General features: G+C 41.8%; 1 long non-coding RNA gene across 1 annotated transcript; it reads right to left on the minus strand.

Annotated features, from left to right (window-relative positions):
- Positions 1-2,325: 2,325 nt before the first annotated feature.
- LOC116664920 lies at positions 2,326-14,489 on the minus strand. The gene is made up of 3 exons (XR_004321468.1): positions 14,412-14,489; positions 13,958-14,078; positions 2,326-2,410 (listed from the first exon to the last, which is right to left on the minus strand). It is a non-coding gene; the product is annotated as an uncharacterized LOC116664920 (long non-coding RNA).
- Between the last annotated feature and the right edge of the window lie 3,072 nt (positions 14,490-17,561).

Raw genomic sequence — 17,561 nt, forward strand, 5'->3', positions numbered from 1 at the left:
GGAACCACTGATAAGGAGCAGGGGGAGGAGGTTAGGAGGGAGGAAACCTTAGTGATTTAGACATGAGTGTTCATTCATTTGCTCATTGAGTCCACCAGGCTTTACTGAGGGCTCCCTGTGAATGAGGAGTGTGGGTACAGGATGCGCACCGCAGCCTGAGGACCTCATAGCTAACGAGTTAGGGCCACACGCTCACTGCACACCTAGAATTTGTCCAGCACCAGCTCAGTTCAATGGAGCACAGTGGGAACCTTCTCTGAATGAAGTGTGAGAGGATATGGTCAGATTTCAGGTATTAGAAAAGGGCCAGCACTTTTCCCCCAGTAGCTTTTCCCAATTCAACATAAGGAATAGAGTTTTCATTGATTTGAAAGGCTGATTTAAAAAACCCCAAATATCACTTGCCTAGATGATATGTGATTTAAATCTAATTGCTTTTCCTTTTAACATTTCACAAAGAAAAGAAAGATTAAGACAGAGGGAATCTATTTTTCAGTCCAGTTCATAAAGGCACGAAGAATCCTTTCAATCCCAGACCAGAGATAATTTGAATCCAAGAGATAATTTAGGAGACAGGACTTCTCTTTCCACCAGTTTTGAAACTACTGGGAAAAGCTTAAGAAAAAACTCAAGAAAATAATGAAAGCTCTTCCTCTTTTGAATAATTTATCCTCTGTTTGTTTGTTTTCTCCCTATCCTTTCATTCCCAGAGCTGTAATGAGTTAGGAACATAAGGTGTCAGATACTGGCTTATTGTTGTAGCTGCTGGGGTCTCTAAATTCATGACCCCTCTGGGCATTCGAGGCACAGATCATATATAATTTACGGAGGTCTGCAGCTTTCATTTTCTCTTCCCTCTAAGTTTCAGAGCTTTTTGTTCAAAGGGGCGATTTGTCTTGTTGTAGCGGAACCAGCCGCGTCTCTGGAAGTTTTAGCAGAGAACCTGATGCTCTGTGGTACCTGAGCTTTGGGAGACTCTCCCTGACAGAGCTACATGCTTCTGTGAGCAGGGACGGTGGGTTCTTCCTGTCTAGGGGAATGGTGGGACCAGGACAGAACCAGCTGGCTGTCTTAAGGCAAAAGGTTTAAGGTGAAGTTTCAGACCATATGTGAAAAGAAAGATTCTAGTCTGCTAGTGATTGTGGTGGTTGGATGAATGGGGGTAAGGAAGTGGTGGGCTGAAAGGCAGAGTTATGCTCATGTTAACTTCTCAAGGATTCAGGGGACAAAGATGGTTAGCCCAAGAGTTGTTCCATGAAGGACTGGACTACTGGGTTAACCATCCAAAGTGTAACACCCTAGTAGTTTCTCTGTCCCCAGTAAAGGGAGTGTCCAGGAGGGTGTAGGTGGTGGGACTCAAAGGATCTTTTGTGGCGTTCCCATCTCTATCCCTATCCTTATCCACATCCCCATCTCCATCCCCATCTTCATCCCCATCTCCATTTCCACCTTTATCTCTCTTTCTGAGAAGGAAAGGTTGAACTCTGAGTGGCCTGAAGAAGACTCTCAGGTAAACCTGGATAGATGCTTGGGCTTGCAGACCTGGAGAGGCTGACGAAACCAACTATTGCCAAGAAGACTGACTGCTATTTATCAAGCGTCTCTCAGTGCGTTAAAGATTTAATTATGTGTTTTATTATTCGAAGGATGTTATTCATAAGCTCAATTTAGTATCTTTTATGAACACAATTCTTTTAAACCTCATCACCTATTTGACTATATGAATAAATTTTACCCTAACAAGGCATCCTGGCAAAGAATATATTGCATGTGGATGCTTAGAACCCTGAATTTGGGCATCCTCAGTGAATTGTTCTCATGCTGTTCCTGGATTCCCCCGCTTGTATAAGAAGAGAACACACCTCTTTTACTTTCCTCACATTGTGTAAAGACTAAGGTGCGCCTCCCTCACCCTATCCCCACCAAGACTCAGAGTTCTCTGGGAAGCATCTACAGAAGTGAAAATAATGATGATTTTCTTTTCTTTTGACCTTTGTAATTTGGTCACCTTCATTTAGAACCAGAAGCGTAACTGCAGACACTTGATGCTCTCATGAATATTCTAACTTATATGATCTACTCTAATTCACAACCTGTGAATAAATTCATGGTCTCACTTTAGGAGGTCATCTACCTCCTTTTGCCCAAAGCCTGCCATATGTTCCAAACATTGCTTGAGAACTTTTCTCTCTCTGCTTAAGAAAAACTGTTAGAAAAAGCATCTGGTCCAGTGTTCAGAATGGATGAAGCCCCCTCTCTTTTCCTTTTCTGCTGTTCTGTTTTCTTACCTAAACCAAATTCCTTTTCTTCATACTTGAATTCAGACAGCTCACACTGGACAAAGGGATTGGAGAACTCAGAGGGAACCTTTGATAAATGCCTCAGCATGAGGGGGTGAGGAGGAGGCAGGCTGAAGGAAAAAAACAAAACAAAACACAAAGTTAGGTTCAGAATGAAGGGGAGGAGGTACCAGTGATCACGGAGGAGGTCTTGGTTATCAATTCCCTTTAAAATTCCTGCTTTGGCCTGAAATAAGGAGACTTGAAGCATTTAAAAGAAGAGCAAACCACAGGACTGCAACAAAGCTAGTGAATGACAAGAGTGTTACATGGATGCCCACAGTGTCAGGATATTCCATCTGCCAAGGGCCTGTAGAAATCCACGATTGGCTTGATTAAAATTCAGGAAAAATGAAAAGAAAGGAATGTGCCTGAGTAGAATTTTTCACAATGCAAACTTGTTTTTTAGCTTGGTATATCTCAGATTGAAACTTAGCCAAATAATTGCTGGGAAAATATTTGGTTAGGTTTCGAAAGACTGTTTGGAGAAACTGACTAGTTGTAAAATGGAATATTTGGAATGACTGTCTGGGAAAGATAAACTTAAAATGGGAGCGGTGCACTCAGTAGACCTAGGGGAACAAAAGGCGAAGCGGAGGGCGTGGCATTTTCTGTTTTCAAGGATGAGAGTGAAGGTGTCTGAGCAATAGTTAATTTGCCAAGTTTTGAGTTGTGAAAGTTTTCCTTAATGTGGTTTCCAAGAAGGATTACAATTTTATTTTATTTATTTATTTTTGGTGGAGGGGGGTTATTAGATTTTTTAATTTATCATTATTTTTTTAACAGAGGTTCTGGGGATTGAACCTAGGACCTCATGCATGCTAAGCATACACTCTGCCACTTGAGCTATACCCTCCCCCAGATTATGACTTTCGTCTTTCATGCAAAGTGGTATCTTATTATAGAACAAAAAGCAATAGGCTCCTGTATCTGAAATCCTGAATTCTGCTTCAGGCATCCGTCTCTTGTCTAGTTAACTCTGGAAATAAAATTGGAGGGAATTTGGCCTTCAGGTTATAGGGCTGGAAAATGCTTTGAGAGGCCTTCTGGTTGGATTACTTCTAAACCCTCCCTGACAGATGAAAATTTATCTTATTTTTAAATGTTCCCCAGAGGAAGACTGTCCACAGACTCCCTTAGTAACTCACTCCAGTTTTTAACGACCTCCACATTCAGGAAATTCCTTCTTCTGTCTTACCTAAACCCACTCTGCTCCAACTTAAGTCCATTTTCTTTTGACCTGCCCCAGAAGAGATGGGAAAAAAAGGTCACCCTCTTGCATAAACATCCTTTCACATAATTAAAGATTAATTTTTAAATTCAAAAAAATTCTCTCTCTCCTCTTCCTTATCACATCGAATCTCCCCACTTCCTGTAGCCTCTCCAGAGAGGTTCCATCTCTCAACCTCTTGTTCACCTTTGCTATAGCCTCAGAAACTTCCTCTGTTGTCTGAAGTTTAGCTCAGGGCTGGGAGCAAAGACTCCAATGCATGCCCTTCTCTGGGAATAGAGCTGATGTAAGAGGCTAAATGGTCCTGACAATGTTTAAAAATTTTAGCATTTTTCTTGCCCACATTATATTTGTTTTAAAAGTCAAATTGTGCTCATAGAAGAGATCTGTGGACCTTTATAGGGGTATGTAGCTTTACGTTTTGGAGGAGGAAAAAAAAGAGGTATGGCAGTATATTTATGCAATATACTAAGAATTACTGAGTATAATCCAAGGGTGAGTTCAGTGGTGGCTCCTAGATAAGCAAAAATCTATTTTTGCTCATGGGGTCCTCCCACCAGGTAGAGGCATTTCAGAAGATATCGTTCCTGCTCTGCCCAGTTGTTATTTGACATTTTCCATGAATCTGTTTCTGGCCCTTGGATTGAACCACTGATCTTGCCCTCATTCCTGGTGATGAGACCTAGAACCTAACCAGATACCACCTTTACCAGAACTTTATACAAATACTTCCAGGGCAGGGCTCAGTCTTGACTTGCTTTCTTGGGCATCAAAGCTGTTGGCTAAACAAAGTGATGCACCTTTTATAATTTATTTTTGCCTTAAACCAGATCCTTTTTCTTATCTATTTGCACAGAGTTTCCAACATAGGTTGATATTTGGGGATCTGAGAAGCACAGAGATGGCTTTATTGTAATTTGCATTTTTCCCCCTAATTTTTGAAAGAATCTGAGAAACAATCTGAAGCATTCTCAGATTTCCTTGTAGTCCTAAAAACATGCTTGTGAGGGAGTTAAATGGGAAACAGGTGCTTTAAAAAAAACCTGTTGCTATTTTTATGAATCATGTATTTACTCTTACTTGTGTCTTAGCAACAGATCGCAGAAGAAACCAAAGCGCGGAAGGAGCAGCTACTTGTCAATCATCGTGGAGAGTGATTTCAAAGCAAACCAGGGGATGGTGCTGGTTAGGAGAGGGAGTCTAGTGGCTTCTAAGACTCCACGGAGTCATTCACTCTTATTCTTATTTAATAAAGGGCCCCTATCATGGGCCAGGGTTACTTCAGAGAATAAAAAGAGACAAAAATCATCATCTTCAGAGAATCTACATTTAGTTTTGGTTTCACGCATTTACGTCCCACAGCACCTAATAGAGTTGGAAATTTTACCTTTGAAAATGTAACCATTTTATACAGCCATTAAAAATTATTATTTGTGGAAAGTTTATAATCATGTGGAAAATGCTTCCTGGGTTATAATGTTAAATGAAAAGAAGGATACAAAGTTGTGCATCTGTTCTAAGTCAAAACTGAAAACAACAATGTAATCATCCTTTTTCACACACACACACACACACACACACACACACACACACACACAAATAAAGGATACAATAAACAGGCATGCAGAAAAGACTACAAGAAAATACAACAAAATGTTAATGGTGCTTGTCTTCAGGAAGCAGAATGACAGATAATTCTTCTGCTTTGTATTTTCTACATCTTTCTTTTTTTTGTAGTTATCATATATTACCTTTCAAATGGAAGGACACATGTTCATTAAAAGAAAATTAATTAACCAGAATTCTAGTAAACTTGAGAGAGATTTTTCGAAGGCTTCTCTTCTAAGAACCAGAGTCTGTAGAAAGATCCAGCTGGCATTTTGTTTAATCTTTTCGTTCTCAACCTACAGGCCTTGGAGGTTACTGATCACTGCATTGGAGATTCTCTTATTTACCTCTTTACAGGAGGGAGAGGCAGGAAGATTGAGTCAGTAGGTTCTGTGTGCAAATATCCAGAGATTGCCCGGCATTGGGTGGTTGGTAAACTAATGCATTTCCTATTTTGGGGACCCAAATATGATGGCTGTTTAGCACACTCAAAGCTGGTAAGTCTGGAAGCCAGGGCTCCAGAACTCCTTTTACACTCCTGTTGCCAGAACATCTGAAACCACTGTAGCACCAAATACTTGGATAAAATAAGAGTTAAGGAGGAAGCAAAAGCCACCTGGGTGACTTTTTCTTCTTCTTCTTTGTTTTTTTTTTAAAAAAGGAACTCGAACTTTTGCATACAAATACGATAAAGTTCTATTGGTCAGCTTTTAATGATAACATGGAATTCTAAGTAAACATGGATGAAATACAACTTGTCAGCACAAAAATACCGCCTGTCATAGTCATTTGTGTATAAAATACGACCTGCAGGTTTGAACCATATGGCTACATGAGTTCTAATTTACGTGGCATCTTCTTAAGTCAGCAGAATGCGTCCTGGCCTGCCTGTGGGAGGTGGAGTCAGCACCTCACCCAGCGACGTGGAAAGGGCTCCCTGGGGTGAGGCCAGTTTGGGCTGCTGCACTGGAGATCGAGCTTTGCGAGGCGAACGGCCCCTCCCTGGGATGAGGTGCATGCTTCCCCACAGAGGCAGGGCTGACCAGCCTGTCCCTCTGATCAGCTTGCAAAGCCGAACATGCGAAACTGAAAAATATTAAACATCACAGCTTGTGACTCAGGCGTTCCTTCTGTTCCCACTGGGGGGAAAAAGTAACACAATCCCCTCTAGACGCGATGGGGAGAGCGGACATTTGGATGCCGTTTTAAAGCGATGTTTAATGAAGTGAGAAAATGCATTTGCAGCGTTGTGCTCCGTGGCACATATACGCAAGCCCAGAAGAGCACAATGGACACATTTTGTGATTTAGACATGAATTGGAAAAGCCAAGGAAATGCCATAGAAATAAAAATCAGACTCAAAAGTGTAAGCTGAGCCAGAAACAGATGGACTTTCTGCTACTTAAAAAAGAAATTCTTCTGTCCTCTCCTCTTTTTCTCCCTCAAGCTGTGCCCTGTCACTATCTTAAGATGACCTTTCCACCGGGTCTCCCTGAGATGCTTTCAGGGAACTGGCTGGAGCAAGTTGACTCTTGACCTTTCCACAAATTCGCGGGGAGCCCCAGGGTTCCCTGGCTGCCCTCTGGGTGGTCCCTGAAGACCGGGCTGCAGATGTCTGCTCCTGATAAGTCCAGAGACCAGGGGCGGGAAAAGACCCATCCTGGGCTCCACTGGAGGGTTAAGTAGCTGCCCCGCCAAGTGCTGGGGCCCAGAGCAGCTGCTCACGCTGGGAGACAGGGCTTGCCGCTTCAGCTTGCAGTTTTTTTGGCAGGTGTTGCGGAGGTTACTCTTGGCTTTTGAAGATTCCTTTTCCCCCTGCTATGTATGGTCAGCTGACAATGAAGTCTTTCAAGTGTTGACATTCTGCTAAAGGATATTATCAGCACTAAGACTGAAAATAAGGCTCATATTCATTCAAGTACGTCTTCAAGTGGAGGTTGTGATTCACATTGCTCTCGGAGAATGAACAGAGCAGCCTCCTTAGGAAGGGATGTTCGTCCAGCAGGCACAAAAGGGGAATAAGTGATCAAGCGTAATAAGAGAAAATGAATCTAGAAACCATTGTTTTTGTCGCTAATCAATCATTATCACTACAGAGAAGTGATTGAATGGTTATTGATGACTTACTAATTAGCAGGTACAGACCCCAGAACTTTCCGGCCTCACCACATCTTCACGACACTGTGAAGGTGATATTACTGCATCTCTTTTAAGATGAGAAGACCGAAGTTCCCAGAGATTCAGACATGTATCCTTGGGCACAAAGCTAATAAACAATTGAGCCACATGACTCAGATTTGTCGAATCTGAATCCCATGGTCTTTCCCTTATACGATTATAGTGACAGCAGGTTCCAGAGAATATTAGGCTGTTGTTAAAAACTGAGACTGTGTTTTCTTCATTTCCTGTAATAAGCTGGAACTTACTTGTGGTTTGAGGTGAGGCGTCCTATATGGAAGGTTTTCTGGACAAAGATATTCATCCTCTTCTGGTCCCTTTAAGTGGATCCTGCTTGTCTGCATACACCATACTCACTTGTGTAAAACCCACCCCAGGTATGTGGATTTTGCCTTCAGAATCCATCTAGCCCCCTTTTTGATGGTCTGCTTTGCTCTTTTTAGTCTCAGATTTCTTGTTTCTCCAATTTCTCCTTCTGGTACTTTGGATTCTGTGTCTTAGCTACTGGTCTCTCTGTGCCCTGATCCCGACAACCTGGCTGGGCCTTCCTCTGCTGGTGCTGACCCGGTTCCCAGCGTCTGCTCACAGGTCTTCTGTGTGGCTCTAATGGGCAAGGGGCCCTGGAGCCCATTATGGGGTTATCTGCACCACAGCTTTAAGGCAATGATGTCTTTTTAAAATAGAAATATCCTGATGGTGCAATACATGTCACCGCTTTCTTAAGTAGTGAATCTAAACATTACTGTAATATGGTGAAGCTGTCAGGCCCCGGAGAAGATCAAGACCAAAAGTCTCGTAATAGTTCTGCTGTTTCGTTTCTTTGTTTGCCTGTTTCTGGCCATTGGAGTTAATGCCGTTTCTTTCTGCTATCAGTGAAATTTTTTATGGACAATTGTTGTAGTCAAACATGAAGGTGTTTTATCATGCCTAAGCCATGAAGGGTACAGGCTTTTAGAAAAGTCTTTGTTTTTTAAGAAGCTCTCCTTGGCTTACTTGCTTCTGTAATTCTCTGTCCTACAGGATCAGCGTTGCCTGAAGGGGGTGGTATGTTGCCAATGAAAAGTTCTACCTTGAGGAAGAGATCAGTGGTCCTCAACCTTTTGGCCACCCAAAAACAATTCATTATTTTCCTTTTTCATAGATGCAGTGTTTGGAAAGATTTGATCTGCGAATTGCATTTATTTTTCCCATTATTTCATTAATTTCCCAGAGATACAGTTATTAAGTGTCAGAGGGAGATTTGAACCCAGGTCTGTCCATCAACTAAAACCTGAACTCTTGGCCTCTGTGCTACAGCTCACACTGGGATAGGCATTAGGTTGAACCACATGCAGTTGCCAGTGTTTGACTATTTTTGATCTACAAACATGGCAATTGCATAGAGTGCCACCAAACAATATTATTAGACTTAATTAATATAATATTTTTTTAGACAGAACCAATGATTTATACATCAGTTGGCCTAGAAAGATTTATCCTGGAAAACACACAATTTCTGGGAAGACTTTCATAATAGTTTAGCTCTTTGATAGACATTGTTTAGTTCTTTGTCCTCAGTCACGGAGCAAAGGAGAAACTGTGAAGGCAGGGAGAAACTGTGATTAGAGGAAAAACCTTGCAACCTGGGACTGTGTACACCTGAGTGAAGATGGAGGTTGCTCTCATTCCCAGGTATATGAAGGCTTCCCATACAGAAGTCATTCATCATCGTTATCAAAAGAACTAACATTTATTTGTTACACAGCTTGCAGAGAAGAACTCTTATGCACACTGGATTTGCCTAACATTCCTATGAGACAGATATTATTAGTTTCCTAATTTTTCAGATAAGGAAGCTGAGGGTAGTTCAAGTTCATGGTAGTGGGATCTTTGACTCTAGAGCAGAGCTGTCTGATAGACCTGCGATGATGGTGATGTTCTCTGTTTGTGCTGTTCAATGTGATCGCCACTAGCCACATGTGAATGCTGGGCACTTGAAATGTGGCTGATATAATAAATTTTAAATGGCAAGGGGCTCCCATATTAGACAGCGCAGCTCTAAAACCTGTCGTGTTCTTTTCTTTGCCATGTTTCCTCCATTTGGTGCAGGAATTCTGAAGACTGAAGGAAAGGGAATGAGCACAAACTCTAGCATCCGATTTTGAGGGATACAAAATTTTCTAGTGCTGAAAGGAGTTGCACAAAGTTACCGGCACATGAACCTTTGCCAGTTTCCCTGTGTGAAGCCTTCTAGGCTATGCAATACTCTAAAGTCTGGGAATATTAACTATGTTGTCCCCCCAAAAAACCTCCAGAACAGGCTAAACCAAACTCTCCCAGTTTCTTTCTAGCCATATTGTCTTATGACAAACCTGACTAATTCCTGCTATGTATGGTCTGAATCTTGTTAATCTGTCAACTGGTTAGTAGCCATTATAAAGCAGCTTTTATTTGGAGATTCTCATTAGCATGTGAAATTAGTCTAAGCCTAAACTACATTTGCCCAATCCCCCCTCAGTCTGCTCTTGAAATGGAGTCTGTTCACAATAGAGCTTTTGTTTCTTGAGTGTTAGGCTATCTTCCATGAGGCCAGATAATTTGCTTTACAATTTTTTTTATTATCAGATATTTAGCGTTATTTGTAGCAAGCCTAAATTTTGGTAGAGTTATATATAAAGTTTCACTTCTGCAACAGAGAAAAAAATATCTTTTGTTGCCCAATAAATAAATGATTTTTATAGCTTCATAAAAATGATTTTAAAATATTATTTTGTTAAATTTCACCTGACCTACTGATGCATCTCATCTAATCATTCCCTTGTCACTAAAATCTCTCAACATTGCCAATAAACTGTCTTGCTTTTTTACACTCTTTCGTCAGTGATGGTAAGTGATACAAAGAATCAGAAATGAGGGATTAAAACAAAGTTAAAAAAAATAAAGTTATACTAAGGAGGGTAGGTATGTGTTGGTGTTTCCGCTAAAAATTTATAGTTTCTTTCTTTCAAAATAACGTTTTATTAGGTTTTACAAAACAATTCATGCTAAGAAGAAAAATTAGAAAAATCAGAAAAAGTTATCCCAAGATTTTCTTTAATGAATAAGATTTTTAAAAGGTTTTCTTTTGAAAAACTGAAATAAAGTGGCCAACTCTTTACTTAGTGAAATAAAGACAATTTTTTTAAAAAAGAAAAAAATGAATATCTGTCATCATCATTTCTTAGAAGAAAAGATGTAACACTGAAAAAAGAAAGAAAGACTGTCAGAAGAAAGAATAACTACTTAACATGAAAAAGTTTAGCCCATAACGATCACTGCAAGGTCTTTTTTTTTTTTTCTTTCTCATTTGGGCCCAGACCTGGAAATATGGCATGTTGGAAGGCATTTGTAGACAATAAGTATAGAGAAGAAAATAAAAGTCCCCTTGAATTCCACCTTGAGTGGCAAGTTCAATTATTTCATTACCCTTTACTGGAATAGTTATGATTATGTCTATGAAAGACCTGCATTTTCATTGGTATTTCCTGCCACTCCCTGCCACTGCCCTCTCTATCTCCCTTTCTAGAGTGTTTGCAAAGCTTGCCTAAAGGCAAAATGGTTGCAAGTAACAGACTATCAACACGATCTTTAGACTCTTCAGAGTCACAGAAGCTTTTTCCATCTTGTTGACTCTCCTTAAAAAATATTGATCAGTCCAACCAAAACAAGATGAGAGATAACTTGAATAGGAAGTGTGTGCCACTCAAAGCCCACATGCTCCTCTGTCCCTGCCAAGAACTGTTCCTAAGCAAGAAGAGGAATTGTATACCAGCTAAGAGCTTGGGCTTTGGAGCCTGCTACTCCTAGCACATCCATGCACAAGCTTGGTAAGGTTCCGAGTGTCAGTTTTTCCATCTGCAAAATGGGGATGCTTGTGTCTTCCCACCCATTAAAAGTTGCTGTGAAGATTAAATGTCAGTTGGTCAGCACAGGATCTGGACCAGGGTAAGGGTGCAGTGAATGGCAGCCATTGTTATTTTTACCTGCAGGACACTGGGTGCTGGGTGGAAGGTAAAGGAGCTTTTGTGTTTCACATTGTTTGCGGGGCTTTGTCACTGCTCACTAAGAATCAATACTAATCATCAGAGAAAGTGGGTGGATGCTCTTTGGAAAGGACTTGAAGGGTCTGTGCAGGGCAAGTGTCAGACCTTTGATGTGCTGCTGGGTCACAGCTAGCTTCTTAGAATCCCCTCAGGACTCAGATTTGCCTCCTGCTGAATGCTGACATTCTGAGGCTCGTGTCCAAGAGGGAGAAGCTGAGAGAAAGCTCAAGTGTGGGTGGGACTCCCTGCAGAAAGGCTGCCCAAGGAATGCGGGGGGCTGGGACCTGAATCATCAATTGCCCTTTGTAAAGAGGTCCAAGATCTTAGACGCTCCCTGGGAGGGCTTAGCTTTCAGAGAAGACAAGTTCTAGAAAAAAATTCATTGCTTGAGGAAAAAAGTAAAGGTATTTTTATGTCTTCATTTTTATTCTGATTTTATTTTTGTCAGGGTGGAGTCATGGGCAAGATGGAGCAAATCATAGAATGACTGCAAAACTGATCTGCAAATCTACTGGGCTAAAGTAGCTTTTATGTCTCGTGTTCTAAACAAGTATTTTATTTTTTTGTCCATCAGAACTGGCTTGGTTTTTGATGGAGAGTCTTTGGTTAATGGGAGAGGACTGTTTTGTTTTGTTTTTTTTCTTCTGCCAATAGCAATCTCTTCTCTTTTCTTGGCCCCATCGCTAGGTGAGAACTCTTGGCAGCCTGCAGTGTTCCAGACGGTAGTTTTGAATCAAGAAGCTTGGTTTGACTAAAATACTGGGGCTATAACTTTGGAAAATTCTTTCCAAATGATAACTCCCCTAAGCTTCATTTCCCCCATCTTTCAAGTGGGGATAGTAATGGTCCCTTAGCTTATAAGCGTTTGTGAAGACCAAATGTGATAATCGAGCCTGGTGCCGGAGGAGAGTCAGCCCAGAGGAAATATCAGTCGATAGTGTGATCGTCACCAGACAAGTAGAAAGAAGGACTGACGTCTCACAGCTTCTATCGCTGCTTTCTGAGCTTGGGGCAGCACCAGTGCATTTCCTTCCATCAGTTTTCTTCCCATAGGAACTCCTGGGGCAGTGCTTCCCCCAGCCCCCCACCCCAATCAGAAGCAACTAGGGGGGTGATAAAAGGAATCGCTGCTCCCTGTAAGCAGTCTTCAAAAAGTGATGCCTTTTCAACAAATTTTAAGATAGGTTGGCTTGAGATTTGTTGTATTTATGATGAAAAGATACTAGACAAATATCCAAGAAGAATGTGTCACTGGAACATGATTAAGGAGGCCCGAGAATGGAAGATGTCTGACGTGTTCATTCCCTCCCCAGCCCTACTCACCCCCACTGTTACGTGAGCATGGCTGCCCCTCTGCCTCCCAGTACTGGGGTGTCAGGCTCCCCTCCCTCCCCAGGCTCTTCTTAGGGTTCAGTCACTCTTAATTTGGAACCTCAGGCTATATAAGCCCCCTCTCCCATAGTTGTAGGAACTGAAGACAAAATGAGGCAAAGGTGCTTAAAAATTGGAATAAAATTCAAGAAAACAAAGCCTTCTTAGAACTTTCTAAACATGGTGATGGACTGTGCTGCATTGTCCACACTTTCCCCTGTGTGATCAACACTTACTAAATGGGTGGTTAGGCTCCGAGATGCACTCTGTGGCTATGCAACGGAGTTTGTGTTATGTTTAATTTTTGTTTTTCCTGTTTCGAGCTGATCATTCCACTGTGAGGATGCAGTGCATGCTTTTCAATCTGGTGAGTATTCAGTTTTCCAAGTGCCTCCCAAAGCTGGCTGTGTATCAGATAAAAGTGGGGGCAGGGCTGTCAAGCAATTCTGAGCCTTGCCCTTGAGGATGACTCGGTGGGTCTGGGCTGGGACCCAGGGATGCCCACTGTATTGCCCAGCCCTAGGAGATGCTGATGGATCGAGTTCATAGACCTGCGTTTAGGAGCTGCTCTATCAGCGACACACACACACACACACACACACACACACTCTCTCTCTCTCTCCCCCCCCCTCCCCCTCCCTCTTGCTCTCCAACAGACAATAAATCCCTCCATGGGATCAGAAGCTCAGGGCCTCCCTTTTCCAAAGGAGACAGGCCTCAAGAAGATTTTGAAAGATAAGAAGCCAAGCCTGGTCAAATTCCCAGGGATGGAATTTAACAGTGACTGATTACTCATCATCTGCTGTTTGAATGTTCTAATAAAGATGAATGGGAACTTGGGAGAAGATCTCTCCGGAACTCACCTATAGCAGTCAGTGCCCTGTAGACCACAGGGCAAGGCTGCTGGGCCCTGAGAAGGGCACTTATTAGTTAATAGGTATGCACTGAGCTTATAAAATGTTTTATTAAATGACAAAATCCTAAACATTATACAGGGTCCCACTTTGTGGTCCATATGCTGACTAAATTCCCAGATGACTTTAATGAGCAAATGGCAGCCCATTAAAATTCCAGTAGTTTTGCAAAGAAAATAGCTCCCCAGAGGAGGGGAGGAAAATCACCAGGCTGCTACTGTGTTGATAGTTGTCCCAGGAGCTCCCTTCTCTTACCCAAAGCTTACTGGTAGAGGAAAATCTGCTGTTCTGAAAAATCTTCACTCCCATCTGGCCCATCCTCCTGTGTCTGAGACACACTGCTTGCTCTTGCTAATCAGTTCCCAGCCTTGCTGACCTTGAAGCAATGGAGAAAACAACACTTTTGTGGGTATTTTGCTTAATAAAGAAGACATTTATTATTAACCATTGGGAAAAAATGAAGTCTTTTTTCCATTTTGGTATAGAGACTTCAGCTTGTTCTAAGAGATGATATTGTAAAGCAACAACCACTTGCTTCCACTGAGTTTTCAAACTGGAACCTCTTGTTTATGTTAGAGGTCACTGGCATGTTTGCTTTGCCCTAGAAAAGGCACTGTGACCAAACAGGCAGTTTCTGGTCTCTCTTTTTCCCCTGTATTTTTCTGAGTGTCCACATGATGCCCAGACACGCTCGGGATATGGTACTCACTGTCTTAAAGTTTGCTCTTTGAAGATGGAGCCTTGAAGACTTCTTTTCAGTGCACATCACCATGTTAAGTGTCCTTCATCCTGAAATGTGGGAAGAGTTTTTAATGACGCCCGAGATGATAAGCCTTCTGTTCCAGCTCCCGTATGTGATCTGTGCTAAACACAGCATTCTAGAACCCTTCCCATGGTTCCGTAAGGGGGCCTCAACCTTCAACTGACAAATTCTGAAAGGCAACAGGACAAAAAAATATATTTATTATGTTCAATGGTATTCTAGTATACTGTACTATATAGCATGTGTGAGCACTATCCAGCAGAACTTTCTGTGATGACAGAAATGTTTTCTATCTGTTTTATCTAAAATGTAGCTGCACATGGTTATTGAGCACTTGAAATATGGCTAGTGTGATTGAGGAGATGAATTTTAAATTAATTTAAAATTTTTAGACCTCTTTTTTCTAGAGCAGTTTAAGGTTCACAGCAAAATGGAGAGGAGGTTACAGAGATTTCCCATATATGCCCTGCCCCAACTCATGCACAGCCTCCCCCACTATCAACATCACTCCCAGAGCAGAACATGTACTACAACTGATGACCCTATACTGACACAACATCATCACCCAAAGTCTATGGATTACATCAGTGTTCATTCTTGGTGCTGTATGTTCTGTAGGTGTGGACACATGTATCGTAAGTGTCCATCATTATGGTGTCATACAGAGCATTTCATTGCCCTAAAAAATCTGTATTCTGTCTTCTCATCTCCCCTCCCCTCCCCACTGCCCACCCACCGCAGCCTCCGACAGCCACTGATCTCTTTACTGTCTCCGTAGTCTTGCCTTTTCTAGAACCACACAATGTGTAGCCTTTTCAGGTTGGCTTCTTTCACTTAGTAAGATGCATTTCAGTTTCCTCCATATCTTTTCGTGGCTTGATAGCTTCATTTAGTGCTGGATAATATTCTATTGTCTGGATGTGTCAGTCTATCCATTTACCTACTGAAGGAATTTGGTTGCTTCCAAGTTTAGGCAATCATGAATAAAGCTGCTATAAACATCCATGTGCAGGTTTTAGTGTGGACAGACATCTTCATCTCCTTCGGGCAAAGACCAAAGAGCAAGATCATATGTTAGTTTAATCTAATTTTAATGAATTACAATTTAAACTGAAACAGTTGGATGCAGCTAGTGGTTTGCATATCTGGTAGCATAGTATACCTATTACAGGTTTTTACAGAAAGAATTTGAAGCAAAGTAGGACAAAATAGTGTAACTTTAAAAGGGGGATAAAAACGATAAAGACAAGCAAGAATGAGGCAATGTGGAATCAAGAATAAAGGCTCAGAATACACACCAGACTAACCCACCTCCGTTACGGACTGGCCCTGACTTGGACCCTGCGTTTTCTAACAGAGAACACGTACAATAAAGAAACCTTGTCAATTACACAAATGAGGCCATCCAAGAGCCCAAAGCAAACCATTTATTTAGGAGAATTACAGTGTAATTCTAAGATTAAACAAGAATTCTTTCTAGGCATTCTTATTTCATTTGTGTTTTTATCCTGCGTAAAACCCTCCAGTGGCTTCTTACTGTCTTTATAGTAAAAGTCAACTTCTTACCATGCTGTGACAGTCAGAGTTCTTGGCTGCAAGCAAAAGAAGTGAGTTCTCAATGATTTAAGCAGCAAAGAAAGTCAGTGAAAGGATGAGGGGTTGGGAAGCACAGACATCCTAGGGAGGCTGCAGGAGCAGCTCACAAAGCAGTCAGGAGCAAGGAAGGCCAGGTGGAGCCAGGACTACAGCCAACAGCTCACCACCAGCCATGTAGTGAGGACACTGCCCCTGCCAGGGTAGAACATTCTAGGTCTACCCATGACCACGCCCCCTCCAGCCTCCTATGAGATGTTGGACTCTCCTCTGAAACTGTGGCCTTTATTGCCCCTGGAAACCTATTATGATATGATGCTGGCATCACCCGAACTCCAGGTGGATTCTCCAGGATTCACGCTTCTTTGCATCACTCCCAGGTTAAAGACTGGGGCTTGTGCCTCTGATTGACTGAGTGTAGATCATGCACCAGCACCCCAGCTCAAGGGAGGCTGGTGAGCAAGTTTTTAGTATTTTCAAGTTTTACAGAAAGATGGGATATCTCTCCCATAAAGACTCAAAAGCTGAAAAATTTCTAAAACATAGGAAAGAGGTTCAGCCACTGGGTAGAAAACAAAGAAGGAAAGGAAAGAAGGGAGGGAGGGATGGAGGAAGCGACGGAGGAATGGATGGAGGCAGTCACTACTAAACGTGCCACAAGGTCCTGCGTGATCCAGCTCTTATCTGACGACCACTCTCACCTTTGGCCACTATCCTCCAGGCATACTCACTTTCTCTGTGTTTCTGTGACACGCTCCTGTCTTAGCACTTCCCATTCCCTCAGGACTCCTTTAAAACGCCACCTCCTCAGTGAGGCTTTCTCTGACCAGCTACCCTAACTCCTGCTGTCTCTGCTCAGCACTCTCCCTCTCATCACTCTTTGTTACACTACCCTATTTTATTTTCACTCTAATATTTGGCCACTGTGTAATGCTATCATATTCATGTATTTACTAATTTATTGTCTCTTCCCATCCCTGACCCTAGAATGTGGGCTCCATGAGAGCTGGGATCTTCTATACCTTGTTCCCACTGCATCTCCAGCACCTAGGGTGGTACTTAGCACAGGGTGAAAGAACAGTATTCGTTGAGTAAATAATCAGTGTAAATCCTTTACAGTATCTCATTTCATATAACAACGTGTTTCATTTAACCTGTTATAACAAACTGAGTATTACTATTAATAAAATCCTTTATATTGGAAGAATGCTTTACAGCTTTAAATTTCCTCTCCATTATTTCATTTATTCCTGAAAAAAACCCAAAGACACCCACATAAACATATGCACAAAAATTATACCGATTACCATAATGTTTTGCTTGGTAAGGTGTTTATAATTTTAACATTAAGAGTTTTTAAAAATTCAATTTAATAGACCCCATATGGAAGAGCACTTGGTAAAGACTTGAAAAAGGAGGTAGTTTCCTACCTTGCCTGTCTCCTCTGACCCTCCCAAAGTGGAGCTAACTTTTAAGTCCTCAAGCTTCTCAATCCCCACCTGT

Source organism: Camelus ferus, chromosome 7 (assembly GCF_009834535.1).
Source record: "Camelus ferus isolate YT-003-E chromosome 7, BCGSAC_Cfer_1.0, whole genome shotgun sequence".
Lineage (NCBI taxonomy): Eukaryota > Metazoa > Chordata > Mammalia > Artiodactyla > Camelidae > Camelus > Camelus ferus.